The following is a 19,954-nucleotide window of genomic DNA, read 5'->3' on the forward strand; positions in this document are numbered from 1 at the left end:
CAGCCATAAATAGCCCTTTTCTAAGCCCTTGATTTACTTTCCAATTATATATAAAAGAAGTCAGGGTCTTAGACATATTTCTATCTAAACATGCTAAACACTTCATTCTATTTAAACACTTCTCAAATACTCGAGGATAAATTTCATTCGAGAACAATAGCAAAGAGACATATTACAAGAAAAATAACACAGTTGTTTTTTCATTCCAAGATTACCGTAGGCAATTTTCCAATGACTCCACAATCTCAAGTCCATGAGCACTTGTATGTCAATAAGTACGTCAGCTTCCTTTACTTTTGATAGCTCTTTGTGCCTCCCTTACTTGTATCTCCTTTTTCTTTTTCCTTCTCTTATGTTTTCCCAGGCATTTCCACATATGTGGGCCCTTGTCTCTCAACGAAGGATTGCAAACTCTCAAATGCATCCTCTAAGATCTCAAGATCTGTGTAATATTGCTCCTTTGGGTACATGTTAGTGCTTGGGATATAGGGGAAAGATGTGCCCCAAGGAGCATGTACTATGTCAACCTTGCCATTCATGGCCTCATAGTATTGGCAGTAAATGTCACTCAACTATGCTTCCCAAGCCACTTTGGTAAGGGCCATTGGCAATCAAGATGTACTTGTGAAATTGCATGACAATGCCACGAAATTACCTAACTATTCATTCAATGTTGCACAAAATAGAATGGGAGAGGGAGGGAAAGGAGCTAGGGAAGGAAGAGTTCATGACACAGAGAGCAACAAAAAGTAGGAAGTGATTAAAAATGCAACAATTCCATACTTTTGTGAAGAGATGAAAATATGTGATCATTTGCACTACAAGAAGGAAAGCAATGTTGATTAGAGAAGTTCTCAAAAGTATAAAGAAGTTTAAAAATAACCTTAATATCATATGCTTGAAAAACCTTAATAAAAAATTTACCAAGTCGATCAAAGGACTATAACCTTCTCCTGTAGTCTCTATAGGTAAAAAAATTGTGCTTCAAGGAGTAAGAGGAATCACAAGACACATGATGCATTAGTCTAGAAGTAGTTCTCGGGCATAGCTATATTGGAAATGCTACAAAAATAACAAAATTCCAATCAAAGACTCTTTTTTATGAACTTTCCTAGTGCTGCTCTAACATGCTCTTTAAAATAAATGAAAGAAGTACGATACATCTGGCTACATGAAGCATACTACTACTATGAATATTGTAGATAACATAGATTACTTGGGAGGTATGAATGGACCTAAGAGGTTGAGGGTGAAAAGGCGTTTACTCCCATTTTAGAATCCTTATATTCTTATTTGTATAATGTGTACTAACCAACATCAACTTAAAATAAGACTGCCCAATAGAATCTTCCCCAAAATCATGAAATTTATTCAAATTCAATGTAGTTAAGAAATCCAATCTATCTCTATATGGGTTTCTCACTTGTCTATAAGCAAAACAATGGGCTGAAGAGTCAAAAGAATGTACAATTAGAAGTTATAGAAGTCATGTCTCAATTTTTAGAAGTCAGGATGGTGTTTAGTGCTAGTAACTAGAAAGTCAAAATTGTGTAGTTTTGGGGATCGAAAAACCTTGTCAAAACTCAAAGAACTATGTAAACTAGGGAAATTTGAGTATGTTGTGTTGCGTATGAGAACAATGTAGTGTTTTAGTAAATTGTCATAGAAATGTGATGAGTAGAAATCATAATGACTGTGGGGAGTGCATCAAACTAAACAAGGTAAGCGATAAAGCTTACTCTCTACTAACAAGGTTAGTGAGAAAGCTTAATCTCTAATAACAAAGATTAGTGAGAGCTTACCTAAGTCCTTTACTCTTGGCCACTCAAGGTCTTTTCTATTGTTGAGCTCTCTACGGACCTACAAATTGTTGAGACTGAAAAGTGGGTTGGTAGAAGGATAAAATGGGAGGGATGGAGAGGATGATGAGGATGAAGTTAAGGAAGATGACGACGGAGAGTTGTTAGAAGAGCTCGAGTGCACTAAAAGTTCGAAAAGACATGCAAACTTTAAAAAACAATAATGTCAAAAAAAGCACTAGCAAGTTCCCAAAAATAGTCAAAAGCATCTATATTGGCATCGAAAATTATTTCTAGTAGCTATTTTGATGCTACTATTAACGTTATCATTTATCGACTCAAATAGTTCTCTATATTGATGGTTTTTTCAATGAAAATATCCATGATTATGATTTATTTTTGTTCCTCTAAAAAGGTACGTACTGATAAGAGTGAAAATCCAATCCAAGGGTGTCAATGCATGGAACATCCATTGGAGCTCCTTCATGCAAAGTTTCATCTTGACTAAACATCATTAAGCCAATTTACCCTATAAAAATTTTGGCACTTTGCATAATATGACACATCACTAAAGAGTTTTGAATGGATAAACAAATTTTAATGATGGTGGGGCATTTCATGTACCACTAATTGTGTGTGGCATTTATTTATGTCAAAAAGTAGCCCGTACGAGAGAAAAAGATTAGTCCAAGTGACAAATGCATGTCACATGGAACCATATGATAATAATTTGTATGGTTCTAAGTTGCCTCTTTGTGAATACTGGGGGCTTGTATATATTTTAATTGTAGATATTGGACTTCCCTTGGTCTAGCTCGATTTGTTAGCATTGTATATATCCATAATATTATAGGTCCTTCGGGTTCAAACCATATCCAACAACACATAGTAGTGTCTACAAATGATCAAACCAAGGTGATTATAAAGGCCCTACCATGAATTTTTTAACCAAAAATTTAGGTGGAAGCAAAGTCAATGGACCCTAAAATGGGGTCTTGCATTGAAAATATCACAATTCAGAGGAGCACAATGCTCACAAAACACACCTTTAATGTATTTTACTGGTTTGAATTGGCAAGAGCCAATTGAAAATCTACTTAACCTTGGCTTGAACGTTCTTTTTTTCCCCATTTTCATTAGATGACTAATACCCTTTGACTTCATCCATAAGCATTTGGGTTGAAAGGGTCTTCCTTTATTTATTTTGGCTAGGAGTCCAAAATTTGTGGGTGTGTGTCCTCCTCTTATGTAAATGAGAATGAGGCCCCATATAAAAATCAAAGAAGATTGAAACATCTAAACACAAACTCATGTGCCAATGGGGGTCCTCTCTCACGGGATAGGGAGGCAATCATTGGGTTGCAAAGGTCACGATGAAAAGGAGGATACATGACATAGAGAGTTCCTTCCAATGAGTGGGGAATGTGTGTGCAAGGGTACTGTGAGTCACAAAGAAAACTAAAGCTGAGAGGGCAATGAATAAGAAGTAACAACCTTGTAAGGTGGGAGGGGATGCTTGGTCTTAGGTTGGTTACACATCGTGGGGTGGACACACCTTCACAAAAAAAGACTGGGCGTGGTGACCGGGCGATGGACATGTTTCATTCAGAGCGAGCATTTGATGCTCCCCATGCCCTCTTTTCCTTCTGAAGTGGGTGGGGAAGCTCCCTCGCCCAACTCTGTCAAGCGTTGAGCCCATCAAGCAAGAACGGCATCAGGTAGTGGTGGGGGGTCCACTCTTGCAAATGGTACGGGGAGTGTGCAACTTGCCCGCAAACACATTTGTGGAGCTTGGATAGGGGCAAGTGCATCTTGATGGCGAGTGCCTTGTACTGGTAAGAGATGCTCGCTGAGCAATTTGAAATGCTGTAACTCCAGTTGTGCGTTGGGGGGCGGAATAGTGTGCATTGGAGAGGCGGCCCTGGAGTCCGTGGGAATTCTGGGTCGTCGCCGTCTGTGTCGTTTGTTTGGCGAGCTTCGGCCAACCTTCTTTCAAGCCTCATGGCGATCCTGCCCCCCTCATCTCCCCCCATCGCACCTTGACCTCTCTCCCCTCTGCCGGCCGGCCTTTCGCGCCCACCTTACATCTCCCCCCCCTCTTTCTTTGCCTTGATTTGGGAGCTTCCGCTCCCGCAGCACTTTTCTTCCTGATCCCCATCGAGATCCAGCTCGGGATAGTTTTGTGCCAATGAGGATATTCTTAGCCCGCAGTAGACCTCAACCCAAGAACGGCGGTCTTTTATAAAACGACGCTTATTCCCTTAAAGAGGTAATCTATAGTCCCCCTTGTTCCAAGTGTCAGCCGTGCATTCTCGTACGACATAGATTTGCAGGCTTCACGTGAGGTGCCATCACAACTCCCCCCAAATTTCCCAATTTGTTGGCTGTTCGGCGGAGAATTACCTGCTGGCAGCCTTAGCTGTATAATTTGCTGTTCTGCCATCAATTTGAAGAACAAGCAGTGATACTTTTATGCAAGTATATGCAAACAATGCCTACAGGGTACAAAATGAATGCAAGAATGCTACCGATGCTTGAATTGCCTTGCCGAGACGATCTCTAGGATATTTTCACGAGGCATAGAACGGTGAAGTCGATGTGAGAGGTGACTCTGACTTTCTCTTACTCTAGGGATGTCATGGTGCAATTGGCAATGTCGATGCTTTTGGATCTGCTATCTCAACCATGATTCTATTGCCTCTCCATGACATGGAAATGGGCTAATATACGTTTTATTGGAATGGTAAATATATTCCTCACCAGCCGGCAGCTTCTAGTATGGCTTGCATTTCGTGACACACTTCACCACATCTCTTCAAAAAAATTACGTCCCCGCGTGTCCTTTTTTAAACGGCCCACAATAAGCCATTAGGGAGCTTGAATTCAGGATGACCCTTGGCCAACATTTTTTTGAAAGACGAATTTTAGAAAATCAGGTACTCATTTTGGGTTAGGGGCAACAATGTCATTCAAATTTTTCTCGGAGAATGTATGTGGATCCTCAAAAGGTAGCCAAACTTTGCCAACCTCTTATAGCAATCCAAATGGGGTCGTGCTACATGCTGAATCAAATGGCAAGGCATGATTTACATGAATATCGTGTTTGTTGCATCATTTAGTAAAGTTATAATTTATATTTAGGAAATAAACATCTATGAAGATATGTCCATCAAATTTACGACAAGGTCACCCATTTTAGGCGGTATTAAAAAACAATATCACCGATCCTTCTATGCCAAGTCTTGCAAGTTTGAAATCATGGATGTTTTCCTTAAATTTTGCATGTACTTCTTTTGAAATCCATTTATAGTAGATATTGGCAATAATAGATAATGTGAGAGCCCACATTTGGGACAAGGCATTTGTAGCCAAATTTTCTTTGCTATCCCTATAGTCAATGTGGAAGTCATGGTTGTATTGAAGCCATTGAGCTTTTTTGCTTGGTTGACAAGTTGGTCTACATAACATCTTGTGATCTTTCTTGAACATAGTGATGCCACTTTTTGAAGGGATGTAGGATTACCAACATTTGTTAGTCATACCATAAGAAGCTCTTACGTCTACGGAACGGAGAAGTGTTAAGGACTCCATGGACTAGACACACAGAGAGCCAGAGTTGAACAACAATCCAAAATGCGTCTGTTTCCATTAATGTTAGGTTCATCCTTTTATCATCCACAATCCGTTACATCAAGAAGGGAGCGTGCCCTCCAACAGTCATCTGTTACCAAGAATCGATGACTGTTGTAAAACTCAACTGCTGACTGCTTCGGCGCCACCCGTTGGCGGTGATGCTGGTGAGGGCGGTTGATGTGGCCTTGCTGCAACTGATGTGTCCCGTAGATCGTCATGTTACTACCCCTAGGAAAAAAGGCAAGCCGTGCATGGAAAGGCTTGATTCTAGAGTTGTGGGCAGTAGTGAACGTTTTTTCCCGGCCCGTTTGACATCGTTGAAGTGCGTATGTGGTTTTTCCCACGGGCTTAAGGACTTGATAAGGGCCAATCCATTTGGCCAAGAATTTCTCGGTGAGTCCCTTTTGATGAGTAGGGTAATGGACCATGACTAAATCACGGCATAGAAAGATGCTGGCCTATGCTTCTGATCATACAGGATGCGTTGACGTTGTTGCGCTTGCTTGAGGTGAGCAGTGGCATTCTGTCTAATGAATGATAAGGCATCTTTGAGGAATTCGGCCAAATGCTTGGCATCTTTATGTTTGATTGCTTCCGGTGGAATGGTTCCAATCTCCGGAGGGAAAGTCGGAGGGCGACCAAAGAATGCTTCAAATGGGCTCAGTCGGGTGGACTCATGTATGGCAGTGTTATATGCAGCAACTACGAAAGGTAAAGACACATCCCAGTTGGAATGCTGTGGGTCAATGTACATGGCGAGCATGAGCTTTATGGTGCGATTGAGCCGTTCCGTTTACCTGTTACAATTTGGGTGATGCGGGCTAGCGAACTACTGCTTAACACTTAGACGATCAGTCACAATGTTTACCACTTCCGATTTGAAATTACTACCTTGGTCTGACAACAATTGCTCACGACAGCCATGAGGTAAAATGAGGTGGTGGAGCAAAAATTCTGCGACTTCGGATGCGTGTGCGGATTTCAAGGGCTGAGCAATGGTCCGTATAGTGAGGTAATGTTAGGACAATGATGTATTTGTTTCCCATAGCAGACGCAAGAAAAGGACCTGTTATATCATACGCCACGAGCTCAAAAGGCTGAGAAGCAGAGATGGACTGCATTTGTCCGGTAGGTTTACGAGTGGGAGTCTTGAAGGCTTGGCAGATAGGACATGATTGCAGATAATGATGTAGTGATAGACGCATGCGTGGCCAATAAAATTTAGCTTGCAACTTTGTGAGCACCTTAAAAAAACCAAGGTGTCCGCCAAAAATACCATCATGAAAGGCCCAGAAGTAGTTGTCTCGGAATCGGGCTGGGATGAATAGACGAGGTTGAAAAGGCAGCTTATGGAAGTAAAGGACATTATTGATGAGCTTGAGATGAAGCGATGGTTTGGGCGAGTGAATCTTGTTGATGATGGTCAATGATTCGGGTTCTACAGTTTGCGCCTCGTAAACTTCCTGAAGAGAGGGTAGGGGGGGCTGAATGGGAGGAAGAGGCAACGGGGTGTGGTATGCCACGGGGAGCGAAGCATCATGCTGAACTGCCGAGACATAAGATTGAGAGAGGGCATTGGTGACCTCATTGTCTTTGGTTGAGCGATAGGAGATAGAGAAAGAGTAGTCCTGAAGTAACAACATCCATCGTGCAAGGCGACCCTGGAGATTTTTTAGAGTCAGAAGACCCGTAAGTGTTGAATGGTTAGTTTGGACCTCAAACGTGATACCATGCAAATAAACATGTAATTTAGAGAGAGCCCAAACCACCCCTAAACATTCTAACTCAGTGGCCATATACCGGGTCTCGGGGCTTGAGAGCGAGCGACTGATGTAGACAATGGGTTCAATGACCTTCGTTGTCCGGTTGGAGGTGAATGGCACCCAACTCATCCTTGGAAGCGTCCATTCATAGGAGGAATGGTTTATGAAAATCCGGATGTCGAAGCAAAGCATCTTCTTGGAGGAGGGTGCGAATTTGATCAAATGCCTTTTGACATGCATTGGTCTAGTGGAATTTAGACTACTTGAGTAGTAGTTGGCGCAAAGGAGCCGACAGTTCCGGCATGAATTGGGAGCAGAATGCCGTCATGCCGTTGAATCTTTGGAGCTATTTGATGGTTTGTGGTACTGGAAACCACTTGATGGCCTGGACTTTGAGAGGGTCTGGTTGGATGCCGTCGCTAGAGATGATGAAACCAAGGTATTTCAGTTCAGGTCAAGCCCATCTGCATTTTGCGGGATTGAGGCGCAAGTTGTACTGTTGAAGGAGCTGTAAGACTTGCTCTAGGACGGCTTTATGGTCTTCCTAGGTTTGAGTATGAATGAGAACATCATCCAGGTAAACCAAAACAGTTCCTTGAACGATTAAATCGTGCACCACAAAATTCATTAAATGCTGGAATGTACCGTGCGCATTTTTCAAGCCAAACGGCATGACATTCAATTGGTGAGGGCCAAATGGAGTGCGAAAAGTTGTCTTCTCACGGTGCTCGGGCTTCAAAAGAATTTGCCAGTACCCAGTCTTGAGACCCAAGGTGGTGAAATATTTTGAGTGGGCCAATGAGTCGAGAATATCATCGACCCTTGGCAACGAATATTCATCACGAACAGTAATGGCATTGAGTGGACGGAAGTCGACACAAAATTGGTATGTTCCGTTCTCCTTCTTGGTCAGGTGCGCTCACACTTCTAGGGACTCTGAGAATGGGAGATAATCCTGTCACGGAGCATAATATCAATGTGTTGTCGCAAAATTTGGACCTCATGAGTTGAACGTCGCGTTGGGTGGTTGAAACCTACTGAACCTCACCCGTGGGTATTTCATGACAAACAATCGCTGCTGTTGTAGTCGGGACCAAACTGGCAAAGATGGTCAAGAAGTCTGCTAAAAACTGCTAGATATGGGACTGTTGAAGAGGGTCTTGATGAAGTAGAGTGGACGACATGTGAGTTGGTGCTGCCATCCTCGAATATAGCCATGGTATCGACGTTGCATGGCCCAGATGAAGAGACTGCGTTTTGAAATCAATGATGGCCTGGTGTTGTAGTAACCAGTCGCAACCCAGGGTGAGGGGAAGATCTGATCTGGAAGCACTGTAGTAGAGGTTGAACCACCCATGGTTGGTTGGATATCTGCACCGGAGGTGGAGAATGTTGTTGCCACATTATCACCGAAAGTAATCTGCTTAGGGGCAAGAGAATAGAGTGGGATCTGAGATCTTGAACAAAAGAGAGATGCGAGGTTGTGAGTGAGCTACCCGAATCGACCGCTAAAAGGATGGGTTGCTTCTGGATCAAAGCTTGTACGATGAAGGCGATAGGAGGAGGTCGAACGGCTTCTAGAGTGAAGGCCTTCTTCATGGCTCCAGGTGGTCTTTTCTCGACACTAGGGAATTTGCAGTCGTGCCAGCTTGTGCGTTTTGCATGGGTTGGAGAAGACAACAATGCTTCTTCACATGGCCGTATCAGTTACAACCAAAACATCGTGGTCGTCCATGTGATCTCGATCAAGAAGGTGTTTGTTAGCAATGGTGCGGCGTGAGGTCGAAATGGGGGCTTTTGGTAAGCTTGAGCATTCTGAGTTTGGTCAATTTCCATCGGCGTTGGACCAGTAGCGTACGTGGGGGATTGGGAGCAACGGAGGCAGAATTGGTACCTTCGTTCCTGACTTGCCAGAGGCAAATTCAATTCGCTGAGCCACCATCAATGCTTCTTGGAGTGTTTTAGGGCCCCGATCTTAAGTACGAGTTGAAATATCGGGGCGTAGACGCGGCCACAAGAAAAACAACTTCAAATCTTCGATCATATTCTGGTCCACTATGAGCAGCAGATGCGTGAGCTTTACCCCGAACCGAGAGACGGTGTAAGGGCATCCTTCACAGTAATGGTATTGCCAAACACGGTTGTCAAGGCATGACGCAGATGGGGCGAGCTGTGCTTGACATTGTCGTCCAGCTGGTGATACCAAGCTGCTGCAAGGCCCTGAAATGAGGGCTTGATTTCTTCAATCTTCTGAGCGTCCATTGACTGATGGTAGTCAGCTAGATTGGAGAAGTGATCGAGTCACATGTAGATGCCGTCATCAGAAGAACCATTGTAAGGCTTTGGGCACACCTTGGAATCATGGCCAGCGGTATACGCTTTGCTGGACATCAGGTGGGCAGTAAGATTTGCTACATGAACATTGGATTGAATTAGTTTCGAAAATAGAGTGGCCAGGACATTGTTCGAGAGAGGACGTTGAGGGGATTGTTGCTCTTAGCTTGGGGTTCAAAGTCCATCCCGGCGTCTCCACCAAAGACGTAACAAGCTCTTACATCTATGGAACGGAGAAGCGTCAAGGAGGACTTGATGGAGTAGACACATAGAGAGCCAGAGTTGAACAACAATCCAAAGTGCGTCTATTTCCATTCATGTTAGGTTCGTGCTTTTATCATCCACAATCCGTTACTTCAAGAAGGAAGCGTGACCCTCCAACAGTCATCTGTTACCAAGAATCGATGACTGTTGTAAACTTTAACTGTTGACTGCTTTGGTGCCACCCGTTGGCGGTGATGTTGGTGAGGGTGGTTGATCTGGCCTTGCTGTTGACGTGTCCTGTAGATCGTCATGATACCAACAAAATTAGGATTTTGTTAGTCATGTCATGGTATGGGAACTCTTTGTCATTGAAGTTTGTGCTTTCAAAAGCTAATAGAGTATGCTATGAGTCAAAGCAAAGTTCAAATCTTCAAAGCTGACATATGCTTCCTTTATCCACAAGAAGGTCTTCAAGGAGATCTTGTTAGAAGCGAGGGCTTCTATGTGGGTGTGCTTGCCTTGGACAGTAGTAGATCGTCTCTAGGTTAGGGGACTGTCTGTGACCAGATTTAGGAATGTTGTTTTCCCAACGGCTGGGGACAGGGATCAGTGGTGGTGAAATACGCCTCCAGGGTTGGTAAGCCCTGGTTGGTTGACCCAGTCAACTGACCTGACTTGGGTCAGTTGACTAGACTTGGGTCAGTTGTTTTGCTACCCTTTATATAGAGCCCTCCTCTAGTTGCTCGCCGTGAACCAGACGTTCTTGACCGATGCAACATCAATCGTCCATGCGTTCATCCGCTTTCGCACACACACCCGTCGCCACGCCCATGCCATGAGTCCACCACGTCGTGCTAGTCCAGTCGCTGCCATCGCCTGTCACTGTCAGGCCGTCCTGCTAGTCCTGTCGTCGTTAGCCCCTACCTTGTAGCCGGTCCGTTGTCTGCTCTCGCCACGCCCACGTTGCCACTGTGATGCCGCCGTCCGCTTTTTTTTCACGCCCCAGACTAAGGTGTTCATAGTTCGAAGGTTAGTTTGACTTGGGTTGGTCGGGTAGATTAGGTGAGGTTAGTAGGTTAAGGTTAGGTTAATTAGATTGGGTTAGTTTGTGGTTAAGGTTAGGTTTAGGTCTAGTTAGGTTAGTAGGGTTGGTTAGGTAGCTTGGGTTTAGTTAGAGGGTTAGGTTAGCCTAAGCTAGTGCCCTAACACTCTTAGTAGTCTTAGGTTAGGGTTGTCATAACTGGCGACTTAGGACCCCTCCCCTCCTCCCCCCCCCCAAAAAAAAAAAAGGGAGGCAAAAGTCAACTTTTCTAGCCTCTTTAGGGGCCTCTCACAACCCTGTTTGGAGTCATTTTGGCTCCGTTTTGAAGCCTTTTCATCGATCTTTCTCCCGAGCTTTGTAATCGGCCTTTTTCGAGGTTCTACTCACTATATCAGTCACCATGGCACCCAAGCGTGCCCCTCGTGATACATTGTATGATAGTGATGACGCTGCTCAACATGAGCAATTGCCTTCCACAGTGAGTGCATCCACTGGTGGTACAGAGATCCCTACAACTCAGTCTCTCTCTCCTGCAACTCGAGAAGCACATGCAATGCCGGCATAATTTTTGGATGCCCTTGCTTCTATGCCCCAAGGTGCTTTCCTCTAGATTGGACAGGGTTTCAGCCAACGGCTTATCACGGCCATGGCTATGCAGGACACAGCTCTTGCTCAGATTGGACAGTAGATTGGTCAGCAACTCAGATCTGCCATTGCTATGTAGGATAAGGGTAAGCAGCTCACACCCCAGCATGGAGATCAGTTAGATAGCCACACTTTTAGCCAGACGTAGCTTGTGCATCAGGTGGCTGAGATTACTATGCAGCAGAATGATGGAAATGGGCAGCAATTGACCACGGATGATACGCTTTCAGATGCCTTACGCTCTGACATGGCTTTGCCTGAGGATGTGCGTGATGAGATGCCTTTTTCTCAATATGTGAGCCTTAAGCGTGACACAACAAGAATTATGCAGCCAAGGAGGTGAAGGGTAAGCTCTCAGTCCATAAGTTAAAGGGGACACTCACACTCCCAATGAGTTGGAGGAGTGGCTCACGAAGCTGGAAGACTATTTCTGCTTCTACCAAGACTGATGAGGAGCGCATCATCTTTGCAGGTATGCATATGCAGGACTATGCTCACACGTGGTGACGGTATATGAGGGATTCACCTCAAAGGCCAACCACATGGAGGGGTTTTAAAGAGTAACCATCGTATCCCCACTCATCTTGGATCAGTACTTGGCTGAATTCTATGCATTGTCACAGACTAGTACAGTCCAAGGGTATTTGCAGCGCTTCTGGAGGCTTTCCTTGTTTATATAGGACGTATTTGAGAAAGGAAAGTTGCTGCGTTTCATCCATGGATTGAGTCCTTCCCTGGGTATAGATGTGAAAGCACATAACCCTATTGAGAGGGCAGCCCAGCTTGCAGAAGTATTTGAACCAAAATATTCCACCAAGTATAGGAATGTAACGGGCAGCATGCATGGTACTGTGCGTGAGGCTGAGAAGAAGCCTAAGTTGGGTGAGAAAAATGATAGGAAATCTGCAGCAGCACCCTTTCGACGGTTTCCTACTATTTTAGGGAGTAATATGCCCTATGCCAAGCCATACATGCCATCAGATGCCAAGCCAAGAGCAAAGCCTACTGCTCGAAATGAAAAGTCAGCAATTCAGCAGTATACCAGGGTCATAATGGACAATAGGAAGAAAGCCAACTTGTGCTTTAAGTGGGGAGAAATGGACCCTTGAGTATCGGGATGATGCAAAACACGGGTTCAGCTAAGCCTAGGACGATCATTGAATTCTGTGATGATGACGATTTGGCCGATGCCACAGATTCCTTGGATGCTGAGATGGCAAGAACACATGATTCGGATGAGGCTCCTGACACTGGAGCCATGAAGGGAACTGATTTTCCTTTTGAAGGGTACCGATCATGATGTTCATGTTATGCAATCAATTGACATTCAGCCCGCTCGTGGCATGCGAGATCATAGGCCTTCATCTTTTCTTGTGGAGCTTCAAGTTGCTATGCCTTTTCATGCACGTGAGGATGCTAGTGGTAATGCTCCTATGGACGAAGAGGAAATTCATTGGGATGCCCAGCCAACACTCTATGCAATCTCCCTTCATGCTTTGATGGGGTGCCAAAAGTGTCGAAACTATCAGATTGAAAGGGATGATTAATGGCAGGACTGTTCACATGTTGGTGGATAACGGTAGCACTCATAGTTTTATTAATTGCAAAACCTTACAGAAGGTGGGACTGATTGTACTGAAATAGATCATGGGCTGAGAGTAGAGGTGGCAAATGGACAATATATGATCAGGAGATATGTTTGCCAAGATGCAAAAATCAAGTTCTCTGATGATTATGAATTTGCAGGTGATCTCTTGGCATTGGATATGGGCCCAATAGATGTTGTCTTGGGTTGTGATTGGTTGAAATATTGGGCAAAATCAGCATGGACTTGAATGCTTCGTCACTCAGCTTTGTCCACAGTGGTAGATGTGTAACATTGCATGGTATTGCAACGCCTAAATTGCAGGTCATTTCAGCAAGGCAGCTGGCAAGAGAGCTTAAGAGGGGAGTGTGCCATCTATGGCTGACATTGTCAGTATGTAAGAGGGTAGCATTCCCCGTGTTGAAGATCGTGATATGCAGAAATTGCTCGCAGAATTTGCTGATGTGTTTGCTGATATGCCTTTACAGTTGTCCCCAAGGAGAGATGTTGATCATGCCATAGTCCTAGAGCTAGGCAATAAGCCAATTTATAAGGCCCCTTACTGTCTTTCTAAGGTAGAACGGGAAGAAGTGGCAACACAGGTGCGAGAATTGCTTGAGAAGAATTTTATGTCTCATAGGACTTCTTCTTTTGCATCCCCAATACTCCTGGTAAAGAAAAAAGATGGTTCATACCACATGTTGATTAACTACAGAGACTTGAATAAGGCCACTATCAAGAACATGTTTCTGATCCCTAGGATTGATGAACTGTTGGATGAACTTAAGGGTGCTCAAATTTTCACTAAGATTGATTTGAGGTCAGGCTACCATCAAATCAGAAAGAAACAAGGAGATGAGCACAAGCTAGCCTTTCGCACAGAGAGAGGTTTATATGAGTTCAAAGTGATGCCTTTTGGATTGACCAATGCACCGGCGACTTTCTAGGCTCACATGAACAAGATTTTGCAGCCCCTTCTTTACAAATGTGTGCTGGTGTTTTTTGATGACATCCTCATTTACAAGAAGGATAAGCAGGAATACATTAGACATGTCAAGTAGGTGCTGGAACTTCTGGAGTTACAAGAGCCTTCAAGCCAAGGGCATGCTGAATTTAAGCTGCATAATGGGCTGTTGTATTGCAAGGAAAGAATTTATCTTGTGCCAGACTCCAAGTATAGACTGCTGGTTTTGCATGAAATGCACTTATCTCCTATGGTAGGACATGTGGGTATCACTAAGACATATGAAAAGATCAAACAGAGCTTCATCTGGGATGGCATGTGGTGGGATGTGGTTAAATATGTCACTGAATGCTTGCCTTGCCAGCAGAATAAGGTGGACAGCCAGCTACCCGTAGGTCTTTTACAGCCATTACCTATTCCAGAAGGCAAATGGACTCACTGAGCTATGGATTTCATCACAGGGTTGCCTTCTACAGAGAGGGGATGGGATAGCATTTATGTGGTGGTGGATAGATTGACAAAATAGGCTCACTTCATACCCACTAAGACTCGATATTCAGCATCACAGGTTGCTTGGCAATTGATTGAGCATGTTTTCAAGCATCATGGCTTCCCTTAGGGAATTGTCAGTGACAGAGATGCAAAGTTTACTCGTCACTTTTTGCAGGAATTATTCACAGTAGTGGATACTCTCCTCACACCTAGCACTGCTTACCACCCTGAGCTCGATGGACAGAGTCAGAAAGGGGGAACAAATGGGTAGAGGAATATTTGAGGCTCTTTTTTCATGAGAGCATATTTGTGTGAGAGCATATTTTTATACTATGGTCTACCCCCACTGTTGGGTGCTGATGACGTCAGTGGGGATGTCATAGTAGCTCGTCCTTGCTATGTGCGATGGAGTTTATGGTTTTCAACCTTGTAAGTGGCTATCATGAGATTGAAACTGCACTATGTTGTGTTTTTAGAGGATGAGTTTGGGAATGTTCGTGGAGTCATCTAGGTATATGCTTCTGTTGTATTAGCGGACATGCAAATTTCACTGCGTAAAGTTTTCGTCCATGTTGCGACCTGCTGGTATTGCGATAATTCTTTCTATCTTAAATGGTGCGTTGCCCTATCAGCTAGATTTAGATGCTCGTTTGGGAGAGACTAAAATGAAATCGATTAGACTTCACAAGCAATTGTAGCTGAACGACGAGATTTTGGACTACTTTTTGATTAGCCTTCTCCTTTAGTGCTAGCCTTCATCATGGCTGAGTCTGCCCTTCACCTTTGGAGTGCTGACAGAAACTCAGTATGAAGACTTTGTATAAATGGATGCTCAAGTATGTGTGGGTGTGTGGATTTGTATGTGTGAGAGCATATTTTTATACTATGGTCTGCCCCCACTGTTGGGTGCTGATGACGTTAGTGGGGATGTCATAGTGTTGTGGTTTTAGAGGATGAGTTTGGGAATGTTCCTGGATTCATCTAGGTATATACTTTTTTCATGATACACAGAAGTCCTGGATAAGTGGTTGGCTCTTGCTGAATTTTGTTACAACAGTACCGAACACCTTTCTATTGGCATGAGCCCTTTTGAAGCAATGTATGGATGCAAGGTTGGGATGCCACCTTTTATTTCAGACATGGCTGTGAAAAATCAGCAAGCGAGAAGTGACTTGGAAAGAATGGATACCCCTCTGCAATTGGCTAAGAAGAATATGCAGGATGCCCAAGTTAAGTAGAAGAAGTATGCGGATGAACGCATGAGGTATCTGTCTTTTGAAGAAGTTGATTATGTGCATTTACGCCTCCATAAGAACCATTATGCCTTGCTGAAAGGTAACACCAACACGAAGCTTGCTCACAGGGATTACGGTCCCTACAAGATCATCCACAAAGTTGGAGAGGTGGATATGAGTTGGAGCTCCCTAGTACTTCCAAGATTCTTAATGTTTTTTATGTCTTTGCTGATGCCGCATGTAGGACAATATGTCCAAGTTCTTCCTAAGCTACCACCTATGGATGAGGATGGTCACATCCTCTATGTCCCGGAGTGCATCATGGGTTTCAGAGACCATGTACTCCGAAACAAGGTCTACATAGAGTATCTTATCAAGTGGCGGGGACTCCTTGAGGATGCGAATTCATGGCAGCGAGAAAGCATTGTCGAGGACCACCCCTATCTCCTATCGGGCTGATTAATAGTTTTTGTTTGCTGCACTTTTTTTGGACAGCCAGGATGTAAAATTTTGAGGGCAAAATTCTATGAGAAGGGATGGCTGTAATGAAGGGGGAAAAGGGCTAATTTAGAGGCCCTTTAGAGACCTTTTAGATGAGAAATATAGAAGGACTAAAAAGTCCCCATCCACCCCTCGTTGTACACTTTTTGATGTGACATTAATCTTATCTCCCACCTCCTTCCTCCTATCTGCCTTCACTCTCTCTCCCAATCTCTCTCTCTCTCTCTCTCCCCCCTCACCCTTCTCTCTCTGTCTCTCTCTCTCTCTCTCTCTGTGTCTCTCTCTCTCTCTCCCTTTTCCCCTTTCACTCACTTCTCACTCCTTCTCCCTCTTCCTCTCTCTTCCCTCTGCCAATTCTATCCCCTCTCTCCAAATCAGCCCAGCCTCCTTCACTACAAAAAATCTCTTTCACACACTGAGAATGGCGTTCCAACGGGGCCACTGTCACTTGTGCAAATAATGCAGCGTATCCCGTGAAAGGGATTGGTCAAGTGATTGTCACTACAATGTTAGGTGATACCATAAAGTTTTATGTGTTCCAGGTATAAAAAAGAATCTGATTTTTATCTCAGCCATGGCTTCAGAGTTCTTTTTGACGGTTATCGGTGTGCCGTTTATGATAATTGGTATGAACTATATTGTATTTAATGGAACACTTGATAGAGGGCTATATCATCTTGACATGTATGTACAACAGACTGCTATAGAAGCTAATGCTGTGGCTGAATCTGTAATTTTTGATACACATCTATGGCATGAGAGATTGGGAGATCTTAACTTCAAGAGTTTGGTGAAGATGAATTCACATGACATGGTTATAGATCTTCCACACATGCATGCACTTGAAAAACATGTATGTGAGGGCTGCTTGTTGGGCAAAATGCATAGGTTTCCATTTCCCAAGGACGGGACGCTTGGTGCATCCAGGAAGTTGCATCTCCTACATAGTGATGTGTGTGGACCGATGCGGACAGCATCACTTGGGGGGTACTATTACTTTGTTACTTCTATAGAAGCTGAAGTCAGATGTCTTCTCTTGCTTCAAGCATTGGATTGCCTTGGCAGAAAATGAGACTAGGGAGAAACTCTTGACCTTCCGCACTGACGGGGGGTGAGTACATGTCTTGGGAATTTTCTGTTTTTGTAGCAGGTTGGGGTATCATTCATTAGTGCACAGTGCCATACACGCCGCAATAGAATGGGCTTGTAGATGTAAAAATAGAACATAAACAGAAATGGGCTGGTGCATGCTTAAGGGAAACTCTTTGCCCAATAAATTCTGGTTGGATGCAATTATGTGTGCCAACTATGTTCTCGAATCTCAACCGAGCACCCACTTGGGCATTAAGGACCACGACTCCCTTTGAAGCACGGACAGGTCGTAAGCCTATCATTTCACATGCGGGTGTTTGGGTCTCTTGCGTATGTGCATGTACCCTCTCAATTGAGGCATAACCTTGATGATAAGGCTGTCAAGTGCATCTTCATTCGCTACAGCTCACAAAGCAAAGGTTACAAGTTGTTTTTGCTGAGCATGCCCCTTTACCTTAGCTGGACTGTAAAACACAGCCTTCAGTGGCAGCCTCTGATGTGTTTGACTCTATTCTGCCTTTCGTAGATACACATGACACAGTGCAGAGCATTGTGCCACATGCTTCTAGCAGCACTAATCCTACTCCGGTTGCTCCTGCTCACCCTGATTTTCCACCGCCAGATGGCCATGCTATCGAGCAAGCAGTTCAAGAGGAGAGGGCTGTCAGCCTGTCATGAGACAGCAAAAAGCAGTCCCTCGTTGGCTTTTGGATGCCGTTAGGGACAGCAAGCAGGTTGAGTCTTTGCTTGCCCGTACTAGAGGTGCGCACAAATAGATGCAAGCCAATTTTTTGGCTGTAGCTTTGATTGCCACTACCTGTAATGAAGAGCCACTATGTCATAAGGATGATTTTGACAGCAGAAATGGATTTTGAGGCTGTTTGGCATGCCTTACACTTGGGACCATTTGTTACGTGATGTTGATCTCCCTATACTGACATAGGTTGCTATATCCATCTTGGACAAATATGTGCAACCATAATATAGTTTCTAGGTATACCTGAGATGTATTCAGGATACTTCAGCCGTACCATGGGGGGGGGGGGGTTGTTAGCACTTAGCCCTGGTATGGCCTTGTAGGCTAGTCTTAGGACTCAGTCAACCCTTAGATCGACTTCACTGGTTAACCATATGGTTGACTTTGGGCCATATAGGCCACCCCTTTGTACTTCTCATTATCCATTTGCAAGTACTCGTGTTCCTTTAGCTTGTTGTCTTCTCCCTTGCACTCCACTCCCATTCCCTGTACCCAACAATTAAAGCCTCCTGCTGTTGCTACCCGTCCTAGTGATGCTTCCATGCCAAAGTCTGTACCACACACTCGTAGTTTAGGGAATGCAACTCCGCCCCCAATGGTTGATAAAAGCAAAGCCATAATGCAGGGCTCGAGTTCCAAGGTAGTGGATAAAATGCCAGTCGGCGAAAAAGCCTCTTCATCCAATTGACGGTCTCTTAAAAAGTCTTAAAGCCAAGGACAATGGCCAATAGAAATTGGACAGAGAATGCATTCCCTTCCAAGGACACTCAGGCAGTGGTGGATTTGGGGTTGGCAGGCTTTGGTCTGCTGTGATGCGGGATGATCCATTGTGTTTTCCACCTATGTCAGCCATACCTTTGTATAATTTTGTTGCCTCTCTTGGTCATTTTTCTAATGATGAACAAGGTAATACCTGTCAAGAATATGCTGGTTTGCCACAACTTGGGGCGGTCATGCAGGAATAGCTTTGATGCTAACTATTTCTCCCTTGTTGTAAATTGTATATACTGATCAAGTGCTTTACTTACAATATACTAGGCCTCTGCAATACAAATAAATGAAGGCTCCTTTGGAATGACATCACAGCTCACAAGCTACATATTGTTTGTTTACAAAAACACAATCAACACTCCTTTGCAGGCCATCAAAGTTGCTTTACAGGATTTCACATGTTTTATGTTGGTCAGGCTTCCTTTTCGGGAGTTGCTATGCTCATTCATCATGATTTACAGCCGCGGATGGAATATAATGACCCACATGGTCGATATTTGATTGTTCGATGCTTGATTAATGGGGACACCCGTGAATTTGCTTCAATTTATACTTCTTCCACTTTTGCTGTTTGGGTGATATGGAGCACTGTCTGGCAGAATATTCATGAGGAGGTAATGCTTTCATAGGTGGAGACTTTAATAATTCTCTTGGCACGGAGGACAATAGTACTCATTGATCTCATATGATGCGCAGAGAAAGGGATGCTTGGACATTTATGTCTGACACTCTGCATGATTGTGATTTATGGCAACAGCTTATGCGTGATACGGATTGGGTTCACTTTTCATCATAATGAATTCACTCAGTATTGGGCTCGTTTTGGTCGATGGTACATGCTTCATGCTGCACAGTTTGATGATTTTACTTGTGAGATGGCCTTGGATTATACTTTGTGGCTATTTGCTCACTTTTCAGTCCATATGACTTTGCATTTTGGTATGCCAGTGCGTGATACACAACCACCTTGCAAAAGGATTTTATTGGTTAACAATTCGTACCTAAAGCATCATGCCTTCCAAGTTATGGTTTGGTCTCTTTCTCGAACTGCCTGAATTCTGCTCGCGGGGCCCAAAACGCGCCCGAAACGAAATATGATTGATTTTTTTTCAAAATTTGGGATCAGCTTAGCCTTGT

The 19,954-nt window shown here is 43.9% G+C and overlaps 1 protein-coding gene across 2 annotated transcripts in view; it reads left to right on the forward strand.

Moving 5' to 3' along the window:
* The first annotated feature begins 3,613 nt into the window (after positions 1 to 3,613).
* CRLK1 (Protein kinase superfamily protein) overlaps positions 3,614 to 19,954 on the forward strand; it is a 64,890-nt gene continuing 48,549 nt past the window's right edge. Inside the window, exon 1 of one of the 2 annotated variants that reach the window (XM_087390431.1) lies at positions 3,614 to 3,634. The gene's annotated coding sequence lies outside the window, so the exon portion shown is untranslated. Of the gene's footprint in view, positions 3,635 to 3,663; positions 4,069 to 19,954 lie in introns of those variants that run through there. The other variant, XM_087390421.1, reaches the window with a different exon arrangement.

The sequence above is a fragment of the Dipteris shenzhenensis genome, chromosome 2 (genome assembly GCF_047967505.1).
Source record: "Dipteris shenzhenensis isolate YYH24624 ecotype China chromosome 2, Dip_SZ_1.0, whole genome shotgun sequence".
Lineage (NCBI taxonomy): Eukaryota > Viridiplantae > Streptophyta > Polypodiopsida > Gleicheniales > Dipteridaceae > Dipteris > Dipteris shenzhenensis.